Source organism: Bombus fervidus, chromosome 6 (genome assembly GCF_041682495.2).
Source record: "Bombus fervidus isolate BK054 chromosome 6, iyBomFerv1, whole genome shotgun sequence".
Classification (NCBI taxonomy): Eukaryota; Metazoa; Arthropoda; class Insecta; order Hymenoptera; family Apidae; genus Bombus; species Bombus fervidus.
The window spans coordinates 15,501,708-15,515,954 of NC_091522.1; the positions used below are offsets into that span (position 1 = coordinate 15,501,708).

General features: G+C 43.6%; 1 long non-coding RNA gene across 4 annotated transcripts in view; it reads left to right on the forward strand.

The window, feature by feature from the left end:
• Positions 1-14,247, forward strand: part of LOC139988311 (uncharacterized) — a 301,238-nt gene that overhangs the window by 220,983 nt on the left and 66,008 nt on the right. Inside the window, exons 5-6 of one of the 4 annotated variants that reach the window (XR_011800068.1) lie at positions 5,980-7,920; positions 7,980-8,676. The exons of 2 other annotated variants lie outside the window; for them this stretch is intronic. This is a non-coding gene — a long non-coding RNA (uncharacterized lncRNA). Of the gene's footprint in view, positions 1-5,979; positions 8,677-14,247 lie in introns of those variants that run through there. One more of the 4 variants, XR_011800066.1, reaches the window with a different exon arrangement.

Consider the following 14,247-nt stretch of genomic DNA (forward strand, 5'->3'; position numbering starts at 1 on the left):
CGCGTCTGTGCAGCGCGACAAAAGCAACAGCCCCCTTCTTCACGGCCGCAAGTGTGCAGAGGAAAGTTAGTCTCTGTGTCTAGCCATCTGCCTCTTCTCCCTGCTGCAAATCGCTACCCGTCTACGTAACAATTTCGTCGTGATAAACGGTCCTTTATATGGCACGATATAAGCCACCACATCATTTCGCGATAATTTTTGGTACACTGTCGCGATTGGCGTCACATCTCGTTGGAGAAAGGGTCGTACGAAGTATCATAGAAATTTATCACGAAAAAGAATGGAAAAGTAGGTGATAAATTCATTTATTTGTGAATTCGTTAATCGTAGTAAATCGTAGTTTACAAGATGGTGGGAATTGTTGAAGTGATCGCCACTTCTAAGAAAACTCTACGTCTGGTCTTTGGTTTTCTCAAGCGCTGAGGTCATCGACAGCGCATAGACAAAAGAATGCGTCGATGACAGACCATAAGCAGACATAACATGTGAGACGTTGGCTTCAGGGTTCTTTTAGTCTCAGGGCAACATTGCTAGCGTGCGAATCTGGACCAGCTTACATTGTATTCTACACTTTGTATTTTAATATTCACAATATATATATATACTTACAATACCTTACAATTTACCCACGCGTTTCTTTGATTCCACATGCATAATAACCTTAAGAGGAATAATAAGAATTTCAATCGTCTGTCATAGTTGATAATTAGGTAACTAAAATATAAAGAGTGGATTAAAGGAATGGAGTCGTTTTCAAATTTATACCTACGATACGTGTAACAATATGACTTGAATCAAATGACAGCACTTGACAAAACACGAGTTGTTCGAGAGACTTAATCGCATTTCTGACGTTGCGTTTGCCATTAAACGTTACGACGAAAAAATCCGATTTAAAATACCGTACCGTGTCGTTGTACAGTTATCAATTTACCAGTCATTGTACAATTAAGAATTGAAATTTCGAAAAAATGATTTTTCAGATCTGCCGTAGGTTTCTTCTGTATACGCGAGTCGATATTCCGCGATAAATTCGTTAACCCTCTTTGGAGAACGGTAAGCGGATTTCTGCCAATTTCTTTTCCTAGTGGACCAAAATTAGCCGTCCCGTCCAGTGTGAATCCGGTTGCTCGGTCGAAGCGCGGGCAAACGAGAAATGCTCGTTTACGAACGTTTGCTCGTCTCGGTCGTGATTGCAGGAAAAAATTCGCGAAAAGGAAAATGTGTTTGCCCGCCCGTTTTCAGCGTGCTCGTAAAATCGTCGCACGACCGAATGCAATCAGGTTGGATTAAACGTTGATACTTTCTAGCTGCGTGCCCACTTCTCCTCGTGTCGCTCCCTCTCTTTTTATTCCTCTCTTTCTGTCCCTTATTCTTCTCTCTACTCTTCCTTCTTGTTCGCTGCGGTAAATCTAACGCGGCGACCCGCGATCTGGGTCAACGGGGATCGCACGGTTTTACGGGTCGCCGACATTTAAACAGCGATTCAATTGCCAACGAGATTTTTGAATTGGATACGCGACGAAATTAGAATCTACCCGAACAACGGCGATACGCGTTCGCATGCTCGTTAAGATTGAAAGATCTCCAGGTCCGCCTCCGGGAATTCATATTCTTTTTCGACGATACTCTGCCAGGGGTGAAGGCGAGTCCCTCGAACGCCTCGTTCTATTCCACGAATCAGTGAATCACGTTGCAAACCAGCTGGAACTAATCGAACAGTAGAAACTTTGAATGTGTTAACCGTGAAATTTGTTTGAAACGAAGTCGGCACAGGAATGGGTATTTTTTTAAATTTCGAACAGGTTTGTGGAACATGTGGCACGACGGTGTGAAACGTACGTGAAAGGTTAAAAGTATAGTACGATTATAGAACGAGTTAGTTGGACCAGAAAGAGAGAGAGAGAGAGAGAGAGAGAGAGAGAGAGAGAGAGATATTAAAAATATTCGGTGACATATCGATTGTTCGACAAACTGTTGGACGCCGTAAAATCGCGCTAAATTTGCAGCAAACGCTCGATCAACGTCACGAAAGAGGGTTTTATCTTGTCAAAGGGGGCGCGATTATGGTCATTTACAAAAAGGCTGTCGTCGGCAACGATGGAAACAGCAAAATCGCTTCTTTGTTTCGCCGGTCTGGCCAGCAATTCTCCCCCTTTGTTTAATGCCTTTACGACGTTTCCCATCGAAATCAAACGTTCCCCGCGATCGAGAGTCGGATGATGCAAGATGAAAGACGATGGGGGTGGCTGGGAAGTCTGTCAGAAAAGGCGAGAGGGAGGGAGTTAAAGCAGGTATAGGTAATGTACCAAAATTGCTTTACCGCCGGTCCATTTACGGAGATGAAAAGCACTCTCTGCCAAGTACACCGGTGGCTCTAGCCAGGGTTCACGACAGCCCAGAAGCGTCGTATCCCGCCTCTGCCCTTCTGATGTTGGGTACTGCGACGTCCAACCCCTCTCAATTTCAGTTTGAAGCCAACCCTTTCACCAATTTGCCGACATTGCCCGGTAGAAGAACTTTTGGCATAGCATTGTCGTTGACGTCGATACTATGTAACTTCTCTTCAATCAAGCTAATCACAAACAAATATGGTCCCTGTTACGCACTCCTTTTACCGCCTGATTCCCTTTTCGAAACGTCAACTTTTTAATACAATAAGTTCCAATAATTGAATTGTGAATACACGTCACGCGTTTAATTCCTTTTCTTTCGAAACTTTTAAACGAAACACGTGCGATTTTTAAACAAATAAAATATAGTTACTAGTGAGCGGCTCGCTGTGCTCATTTTTATCTTTGATATCCTTTTTCAATATGATAGAAACAGAAAATTATTTCTGAGAAATCGTCCCTTAACGTGCAATTTCCGCACGAGCAATACAAATTAGTTGTGTCGGATCCATAGCCTGATTCTTAAACAATGATTCCACCGGCGTTTAAATAATGATCGTCCGTCGAACGAACGGAGGGTGATCCGTGGGATCAGGTGCGCCAAAGAAAACTACCAGCAGAAATGGATTGGAGCGAGTTTCGGAGGGCCTCGAGGTCGATTAGGGTGAAGCCAAACGGGAGATACGAGAGATTTCTCGAGGAGAAGCGACGGAGGCCATCGACGTCGATTTACCGAACGTCGATTCTATTGCTCGGTCATTTTCCTCGATCTTCTTCTCGTTTGATGGCCGTCTACCACGTAGAAACAATAACGTCTGACTCTATTCATTAACGTCCCTCGTGAAACTCGTCGGTGTCGTCGAACTGCATCAAATTTCTAATCGCTTGGAACATCGATAAAACAAATTTGCGGAAGGAAATTTAAATTGTTTTCCAGAAACGTTTGCGCAAGATTACAACTGGAATAACACGGTTTACATTTCATCAAACGGCGTAACTCGTTTTGGAATTGCCGGCGTACAGGCTATGTAAAAGTTGCAACCGCGAAACGACCAGTAACTTTTGCTGTACGCGTGACCGCCTATAATTCACGGACTTTTAGGCGGGAAATGGTTGCAACTTCGGTCGGACGATTTGTAAATCGGGCACAACTCAGCGTCGAACTGCGTTTCCCGTTTGTCGGCACGAGAACGATCCCAAAAAGCGCTCCGCCGGACGAAGCCGTTGGACGCACCGCGAATAGCGCTGTTTCGTGCAAAAGATTTGTACATGTAACGCGCTTTTTTGCTCTTTTTTTTTTTTTAGAAATTAATGGAAACTGGAATTGACAGGTGTCCAATCGTTGTATTTTCATGGCGAACCGCTATACCGGTATCTTTATCGTTATCACAGGTGTTGCGTTTCAATTTTTCTTTTTATATTTTTTTCACGTTTTCCCTTCCTTTTTTCATTTTTTCCTACTTTTTTTTTTTTAGTTTTTTATTGAACGCATAAAACGGTAAAAAAAAACGAACGCATCGGTATCGATCGGCAGTCACATTTCCCTTTTTTTTTTTTTTTTGGCCGATTCACTCGCGATTATTTATTGATGAGTGCTTTTAATTCGTGCAGAAACTGCATCCGAGCGTCGACGTAATCGAGGATCGATACGCAACACCGACAGTTTCCCATCTAAATTCCCGTGAGTCCTTGATCCTGTCGACGCTCGACAACAGTTTCGGAGCACCACTATAACTGATGGACTTTTTATTTAATTACGCGCCGCGCACGCATCTGTGTACTCCTTCTTGTTGGCTCGATGCCTGGAAAGTATCGGCGCCATGGGGATTCACCCTTACGTTGTTGCCGCCTAATCGGACGTGAGACAATCGACAACTAGCTGCTACGCTTCCTATCTTTTTTCCCTCACCCTCGTCTCGTATGTCGCGTTAAGATAACAGACAAGTATTAATTTGCTTTTATGAACTGTTACAAAACACCTGCTTTTCCCTTTATAGTAATCATTTTTCTTACTAAATTGCCCATTCCTTTTCAAGGGTTATGACTTGTATCGATGAATCCGAGTTTTTAAATTTTGCGAAAAATGTATTATAATGTCGTTGAATTTCCCGTAACATTTGTTATGGTTTTGAATAAAAACGAGGAAAATAGATTTAAACGATACACACACCGCTGTTGCATTGTTCACAAATGCAACTATGTAGTTGAAACAAGATCCTTCGGAACGTTTCGATCGGCAATTACCGCCCGAAACGTACGATGCGTTCATAAATGAACGAATAATTCGCGCGTCTCGGATCCTAGCCGGGGCAGAGGCCGAATGAAAGGATCGCTGTTATTCCGTGAAATTCAACGTCGCGTCGAATATACCGATAGCAACCGGCTGACCGCAGACCGTCGAATTTAATTTCATAAATGGCTACCGTTGATAACCAGAACGGCAGTGTTTGGTAGTGAACGACTACATGCAAACAATCGTATCGAATTATTTGCTCGTATTCTTTCATTCGATCGAATCGCGATCGATGAGCCTTCCGTTTTTTACGTTCAAGATATATAATTCACGGATAACATTAGAGGCTGGAATAGGTATTGCCAGAATGTTTCTTGAAGAAACGTGGTTCGCCGAAATATTCCAATAGTCGTAGGAAACTTTTATGAATACATTATGCGTCTTATACGAAACATTTTGAAATTTCATTGGCGATGCAAAGAGACGATCGAACTATCACGATCGTATCGATAACGTTCGAAACAATTCCGTGAATTCACTGCGAATGAAATTTCATACTGTTTTACACAACACTCGCGATATATACACACAAAATTTCGATGTCGATAAATATCGAAATACCTTCTTCGGCCGCTTTTAATTCGACGAATTAAAGAAAATTATTTTATAGTATTAGAAAAATGTCTGTTCAAGGAGTTGGTGTCTATACGTAATATTATATTTTCGGCTGAAAAGCCGAAGGATAGAAAAGCGTTCGCGTAACCAGTGTCACGTGATCGCGTGTACGGAAGTCAGAGCCGGGGCAGCTGATCACCGGCTATGAAATTTAATTTCATAAATGGCAATCGGAGGCACACGAATTCATAGTCTGTTTGCTCGTACGCAGTGTGTACAAACACCGGTGGTAACGTAATACGTATTACCCGCGGCTATCCTGGTCCGCTCGTGTCCGCTTCGCGTACACCGATCGCGATTGCGGGCGATCGAAATCACGAGGCCGCGCGGGTTCGTCTTCTCCATCGGTCGATAATTACTTACGCCCGGCAATTAGGTAATGGACAAGAGGAGAGAAGGGGAAGGAGGAAGGGATGGGACGTGTAAAGAGACAGAGGATGAGAAAACGAGAGGAAGAGAAGGACAAAGGAAACACGACCGCGATCAATCGTCGTGTCAAACGAATCCATGGTAGGCGCGCGATCGCCGACGTGTCTGGCATTTTTATTCTCCGCGCCACGGATGGAAAAAGCCGCGGTCTCGGTTTTCCCCGACGACGCACGCAAACCTCATAAAACGAATAAAAGCGGGGCCCGTCCATGCGTGCTATCGAATGAACCGAATTCTTTTACGTTCCAGCGAACCCGGGGATCGTACTGACTAAGGCCGAACCAAGATTTCCACCCGGATACTGAAGAAAGCAGGGGAGTATACGGTGAACAACCACGGCAGCTTCTTTTATGCTCTGCAACTTTCTGGAAGAGAATTATGTAAAAGCGTTATCGTTTTATCCCGACGTTGCTCGATGGTACGGTTATTAAAGTCCAAGGGACGAAGTACTGGATTGGAATCTAAGGAGAATTCGACACGTGTGTATGACAAATGCGTGATTATAGAAATCGTATCGACCGTTGAGGAGAAGTGAAAGCGGAAGTGGTTCTTTCTTGACGAGTCACGGCTGAAATTGTACAACTCGTAACGAATTACCGAAAGGTAATTCCTTCGCTTTGGGTGATTTGATAGGAGCTACACGGATGATGGATAGACGAAGGTGAAAGTTTACCGAATGTGGCGTTATTTCTTTTTCTTTTTTGTCGGAACCTCGAGAATATATATATATAAAAAAAAAAAAAAGAATCTGGCGAAATACCATGATCCGAAGTATGACGGACAGTTTCGACAAGCGATTAAAATTCGCGACGCGACGGTTCTATGGCTGACCGGTCATCGATCGACAAACGTCTCTCCTATCCCTGTACGGCTTCGCTCTGTGATTATTTGAATGAAGCAAAAATGGCTAGCAGCACGCGGGCGAGCAGCGTCAAAAAGGTGGCTGGTATAAATGAATAAAGCAATTTCTCGATTGACTGATGAAAAGCACTTCCATATAATGATACTGATGAAAATTGCCGCTTTCGTTTGACTTATGAAGCATTAAACCGAGTTTAGAAGCTTTTGCCTAGGTCGGCCGGCATCGAGCGGTTTTTCTAAAAATAAAACCGGTAAATAGGCTAGAAGCTCGTCCCTCGGAAAGAGTTTTCCCGGTAGCGTTTTCCTTTAATGAGACCATTCACCATTACCTCGGCCTTTTTCCTTTTTTCACTCCCTTCCTTCACCACCCGTCAGGTGGCAGTTTCAAGCGCAAAAACTAGGAGCTTTGTACGTGTCAATATTCCACGTCTGTTCGTAAAAGACGACTCGTGTCTCGTCGCACCAAAGGTGGAGGAATAAAAACATTAAATCGGGCACAAAGGTAGAAGAGTAACGCGAACCAGCGGGGATCTATTAAAGGAGGATCAAGCTGCGGGAAATTGCGAGCTGAAAAGGTGGTGTGTCGTAGCTAAAATTATCGAGCCTCGACGAAAAATCGCTTATCTAATCGTTGGTAGAAAAAAAAATTGTCTTCCAATTACTCTTCCTTTTTTTAGAAACAAACATAACGTAACGTAAGTAATAAAGTCACGCGATATCACTGTACAGTCACGTTGGGTGTCAATTAACATCAGATTTCTCCGTGTAAGAGAAACTTTTACGAGAGAGTGAAAGAACATGGAGGCGCGTCGAGAACCGCGCAAAGTAGAACGTAACCACGTACACGATTCGTGAACGTGCTCAAATATTTATCGTAGCCTGCGCTGGAATCGGAACGACGTACGATCGGTTGTAAATCGACAATAAATGCGCGGCCAACACGAAGGTTTAACTATTAGATAACAGCGGCGCACGTTTCGAAGCAAACCGTCACCATCGACCAGCTTTCCTTGCTTCCTCACTGGCAAATAAAATCCTGACGGAAACGTATTCGATCACGTATCAACCCTTCGTCTGGTCTATGATCTGCCGCACGCGTATCCTTCTCTCAATGAAATCGTTCGATCGAAATCGTTTCATTGAAATCGTTCGTATATGATTTGCAGACGGCGCGAAATTTTTCGTGATCGTCACGAGTAATTAAGGAACCGGCATGCAAAGAGGGACGAACGACGAGAGCAAGATTGGCTACAGGATGAAAAACGACGAAGGAGCACGGGCTACGCGTTCGGCTATAGCTTGGTGTTACAGGGACCACGAGTACGAATGGTAATTTCAATCTGTAAGGATTATCCGGATAACCGAGGTAATCGATATTTATATCGAAGTCAGAGGCGTGGGAGGCAACGGAGAAAGGATCTAGCGATTGAAGTGACGTTGGAGGAACGGGCTTAAGCCGCAGATATTGTGATTCCCGAACCTTTGCGGAAATACTTAAATGCCGGATACATTGTAACCTTCGTCCAGGTATTTCGTCGGTGAATTTTTTGAAATATCGATGCTTGTCGGCCGTTTACTCGTGGTCTACGAGATGAGCCTGTTGTATTATACGCGTATGAAAGGAACGATCGTTAAAATACAGGAAAGAATTTCTGGATCGTTCGCTTTTCCCATCCTCTCGTTGTTAAATGGAACATCGAAAAATGTATTTCCGCGAAATATACGGCTGTCCAATTTACCATCCGTTTCCGCTCCGCTCGATAGACATTCTTATTTTGTTTGTGTAGCCTATACTTCGCTGTTGTTTGCTTGGTTACGCGATATTTGCACAGAATCATGAACTCCAATTATATGCGGCAGAGGAAGAACGAAACACATGGCTGTACGTTAGGGTCACGGATGCCCGGAGGCTTGTTATTTCACTGAAAACCGTTGTATCTCAAGATCTTCGATCGTTAGAGAAGCCTGTAAGATTATCTCGTCGAAAATTTTGAAACAATATTTGTGAAACCGGCCTATCCTAATAGGCAATAGGTAAACCAGCCTCTCACACATACTCAGTCAACCTTTCAAATCGGCAATATCGACGACTATTTAGTATACTTTTATTTATTTTTTATATTTAGTATCACTTTATTCGCTTTGTTTTCAACTATCACCCTCTTCGTCCTTTCGATTAATTTTAATCCATCCACGAAAGAATCTCCTAAAATTCCCACACAAATGAATCGTCGGGAGAGAAAGAAAATGAAATTTCGCTTAAATCCCATCGAATCGACGCAGGATATCGATCTATCAAGGATCAGAGAAAACCGGGGTAAGGCGCTTCCGACGAAGAGAAAACAAAAGAGCTCGGTGACTTTATGGTCGTGGCGGTTTGAACGTAAAAATCTATCAACAGACCCTTCTCCTGAAGAACGACACGGGGAGATGAAGTGGCGGGCGTGGGTGGGTGAAAGGCAGCCGCGGGCGAGACAGCACAGCCACCCCTCCGCAACAAGCGGTATTGACGAAATTGATTGCGGAGGGTGTATAACCGAGCTTCGCTTCGTGCGGGGTGGCGCTACCCGTGAGGCTGTCCGGGGGAAGAACGAAGAGAGGCTGAAGGGTCCCGCTCATCCTCCCTGATGCCCCGTTACTCCCCCGCCGCTAAAACGCAAAAGGGTGAGAAAACATTGTTACTAGCAGTTACTCTTGCGCCGCTCCCTACCACCGAGACCCTCGGTTCGTAACCCGTCGCCGATTCCACCCTCCTACAGACGGTCTTCCCGTGCCACGCACGTGTTACACAGCCCCCGGGGATGAGCGGCGGAATTGAACGGATGTAGGAATCAAGAAGAAGAGACGAGCAAGAAGGACGAATGGAAGCCTTAAGGGCAACGACTACGTCGCGAGTCACAGACGGATCGTTTCTTTTCTCACCTGCAACCACCCCCTCCCCTCGCGACATCTTTCTTTCCGAACTTTTCGGATCGTCAGAATCGAGTTGCAATACCTCCGGGTCATGAAACTCGACGCGGAGTATCGCAAGATCGAGGAACTCGAGACGCGGCGTTTACGAGTTGCGAGCTCCGCAAATCGGTACAGTTGACTATAACTTGAACGCTTAGACTATATTTTGAAGCATGTATGCTCCATGTTCGGAGGATCTAAGATCAATGAACTTGAGTCAAGGCATTAATTAGAGTTCGATATCAGAATGTTCCGATTCGGGTGTCATGTAATCGTGGAATTTGAATCGTCGTGTGGTATTACGGTTCCTCGACCTCGCTATCCTATTTTCGATTCGAGATAACCTCGATCCTGTTCGAACGATGTGATTAATATCGTGATTATTCCGAAGAGCTATAAAGACCAATAAGAGTTCACCATCGTTTTATTTTTACTTTGAAATTAATCCACTTTCTGACAGATTGAAATAATGGCATAATGGATGTATATCTCATAATTTAAGAATCAAATATTGGTCTCTAATATTTGATAGAAACCCAGAACGTGAGGCGAATTTATTCGTTCGTTATTGTTTCCGCGGGTTATTCGATTTCCATCGAGAACCATTTACGACCCCATCGTTCCGATAAACTCCGCGGTACGGCGCGTTTATCCCAAACAACGTCATCGTGCTCGATCGAATTAACGTACTGCATCATTAATGCGCAATAACTGAAAAATAAGGCCTGCACACACACACACACACACACACACACACACGGACGGACGGGCCACGTACTCTCAATTACCGTGAAATCACATTTTTCCGCTGTTTAATCGTCCAGATCGGTACAATTAGGTCGTGGATACCAGTGACCCATTAAATTTCCGATATACATAACAACGTTGGTGCAGAAAACTCTGCTTAATTTATTTCATCGCTGCCCTATCGTCGAAAACTGACCTCACCCCTGTTCCTATTTGTGATACAACCAATACAATTTAAAACTCAAATCGCTTTGGAAGCAACGTTACTAATGGATTTTCTCCATCGTCTTAAAACAACTTCTCTTACCTTTTATTTCATAGTATATTCTTATTATTGTTTAAAGAAATCTGATTGTTATTTTTGCTTTTCGAATTTCTCATGTACCAATCAACCCTATTGGATGCTCGCCACTGCTCAGAAATATCCAGACACTTTGCTCGACTTGTCGTAATGATATTTGACAATTTGACCGAAGCGTACAAGTTTTATCACTTCGTTTTTAAACAATCGATGCAATCGGATTATAATATATATCGTTACGCGTAGATTATGAAAAGTAAAATCATTGTATTTTTATTTGACCGTAATCCATAATTCAAATGTATTTTATCAAAAATAGACAAGCGTCTGGATACTTTTGCGTGGTAATGTAGATTGTATTTTCATCTTCGCGAAGAGAAGAAAGAGACGTTAGACGGGGCCGAATTAAGGCGCATTCTGTGAGAAAAATAAGGCGAAGATTGTCAGAGATTGCCTATAATCCTGGACCAACGGGCGAGGGCAAACGATTGACGTTATTTGTCAATGCGCGGCAATTTCCGTCTCCTTCCCCTCGCTACGGATTCGCGCTATGGAATCATTATCGGCGTAAACTTCTGCTTCCGAAGAGGATGAAGAAAAGGCAGACAAATTTGGTGGGTAATCTTTTTCTTCCAGTAGTCTATCTAGCGTCACCACAGGAAACAAAGAACACGGAAAAACGACAGAAGGGAGCAACTAATGAAAATTGCAGCAGGGAAAATTTGGCACGCCCAACGATCAGACGTCGACCTCTGCGAGTATCTCCGCGGTAATATCACCGCCAATTAGCCAATTATCGTTACTTTCGGCTCGGTTGTGCAATTCGTTAGCGCGCAAACCGAGCCACGCTTCGGGCAGCGAAAGATTATTTTAGAATTCAACGGTCGACTCTTTATTAGGATTCTAATCCACCCTCTACACCATCCCTGTTGCTCGAGCAATTTTGCCAGAGAATTACCAGGGATCGGGGGAGTGAAAATGGGGGAAAATGGTGCTAGGTAAAATGCCTTGTTCTACATTTGGAATCTGAAATATTTAATCCGGAAGGAGGAGGAACCGGATGGTTCGTAAAATATTGTCGTAACGACGCGACGGCCAGGGCAGTTTGAAATGATGGGGCGCGTGTCTGTCTTACCGTGTAAATCCGTTCTGTCGTCTCGGTTTGTCTTGAAAGCACGGTAAAACTATCATCGTGGAATTCGGTTCACCGGTGGTACAAGAGATACAGCCGGTCGGCAAGACCAAAGCCTCGGTCATGGATATTGACATTTCATTAAACGAGATTCCTGAGGAACGTGTGTACGTACGTTCAATTTCCGGCTGCTTGCAAAGCGAAACTGGAACTTGTCAAAATGTATGTTGTATAGTTTGGAACGCCGTGCCTTTGTCTACCGGCGTTTGTTGAATACACCCTGTGCATCTTGCACGTGAACCCCCATGTAATTTTGATGAGGCGACGCGATTCTGGGTTTTCTTCTCGGCCCTTTTGAATCCCTCATCATCCGTTATTCCATTTTACCTAACCAACAATTCTCGTCCCTTCGATTTCTTAAGTAACGCCTTTATGTTTTTGCCTCGTTTTCTAACGGCATTAGAACTCGATAATTAATTTCACGTTTAAGTTTTTCATCGAGACCACCTAAATTTTACCAAATTCTTCGAATTAACAGCAGAACGATGTTAACGCGCGACGAAAAATTTATTTCTCGTTTTGCAAGCTAATTCCGAAAATTTTTACGAACGTCTACGATCGGATGTCGAAATCTAATCAAGCGCTAAACGAACATTTCATCGATCACTTTTTACTAAGCGCTTTACCGATCGCCAGCACCAAAGGTATTCTCGAAATCTTTCAAAAATATGGAATCATACGTTCGACCCAAAACGAAATCCGAGACGAAACCAAATAATACTTTGTCGCGTTCTCTGGTGAATTTTCTCGTGGAAGATCAACGGTTATGAGTTCGGGAAATGGGCATCGCATTAAAGACGAGGCTTTCCTCTGATATTTATGGCTCGCGATCTATACGTCTGTCTGGAAGCGCGGACCGGCTGGATAACTTGCAGCTCCGATGTTCATGTTGAAAAATCTAGTGAATAAGTAGATGCTAAGCAGTTTCTCGAACTAACTTTAAATGGGGAGCGCCACGTGAAATATTTGTGTAGTACAACGAAATTTATGTTGGCGGACCACGGGATGCGGAGGGATGGCGGATCCTTAAGAAGTTTTATCAAAAGCGTTTTACATTACTTAAACGCCCTTCGAGCCGCTTGATTTCTGCCCCTCTATCGCGGAAAAGATTTCGACCCTAAGTTTCCGTTTTATGCTGCGAGTCTCGTTAAAAATTCGTTAAACACCGCTGCAGTCGATTTTACAGCGAACCTTTCAACAACGTTCTTCTCGCATCTATCGCGCACCAAAGGACGCACCTGTTCTTCCAACGTTTTTATCGAAAGTAGACGAATCGTATTCTCATTTTTAAAAGGAATATCGAGCTTCGTTACAAGCTACTTTAACTAACTATTGCGAAGAAAGAGAAAAAGTCGTCGAGCAAGGCGAGTAACAATAATGCACAGGTTGTCTGTAACAAGACGGTATAAGAAGTTTCGATGCTAAGTCAACGGTTTCGAGTCTTGGATAAAAAACCCTGGAGGAATCAAGGCTCCATCTTTCGATATCAGGTGTATACTTGTATTTGTTCAGTATTAAAACTTAAAACTCTAGAACGAACCGTGAGAGTCTCAAGCTTTGCAACTTTCTGTCCTCCTTTCGCTATTTACGCTACGCGTATTTCAACAGCTTTTGTGCGCCAACTCCGGCAACCTCATTGGGTTAGTCAAACATATTTATCACTTACCTTACCTTGCCTCGTCTACCGATTCATCGTTTTATGGTTTACCACGATCCTCCTGATTGCGCGTTCAAATCAGCATCCATCGCGTATTCTTCGCGATTCATCTTCAAGAACGTGTTTCTTTTTATCGAACAAAGTATAACACGAATAGTCGGGTGTAATATAGGGTGCGTAGATTAAACGCTTGTAAGTTTACCCCTCATTACTGAAAATCCGCGTTTAATAATAAGCGGAAGTGAGTTGTGTATTTAATATAGACGGAAAATAAACTTTGATAAATAAGACAATATCTAAACTTGGGATAAAATTCCCAGGGAAGTTTTAAACAATTTCTATTAAACAGGCCACTTCGTCGAGGCGAGTGAAGTATACGCTCGGTGTTTCCCAAGCAAACCATCGTGATCGGGTATAATCCAGAGGAAAAACGAATCGCCGATAAATTATCTATATAACTTTCGATCACTATCCCATTACCGGTATAGCACTCGAGGAGCATCGAACGAAGCGGAAGAGAAGGTAGAAACCGGCGAAAGAGAGGACGATCTTTTCACGAGAAACGTCGGTTTCTTAGCGTGGACCGTTCGTCTTACGAGAAAGTCGTGCAAAAGAGGGAACGATTCGTCGAAAGAGGAGGGTCGTAAGCGTCGCGCGAAAAGAGAAAACTTTCTTTGGTGATCCCGACGAATCTCTCTTTTACCATCCCCCTTCTCTCGCTTGCTCTATCCCTTTTCTCCATGTTCCACGATAGAGTCCATAAATTTTAGCAATTTCTGGAGTGCTGCTGCTGCTGCTGCTGCCTGC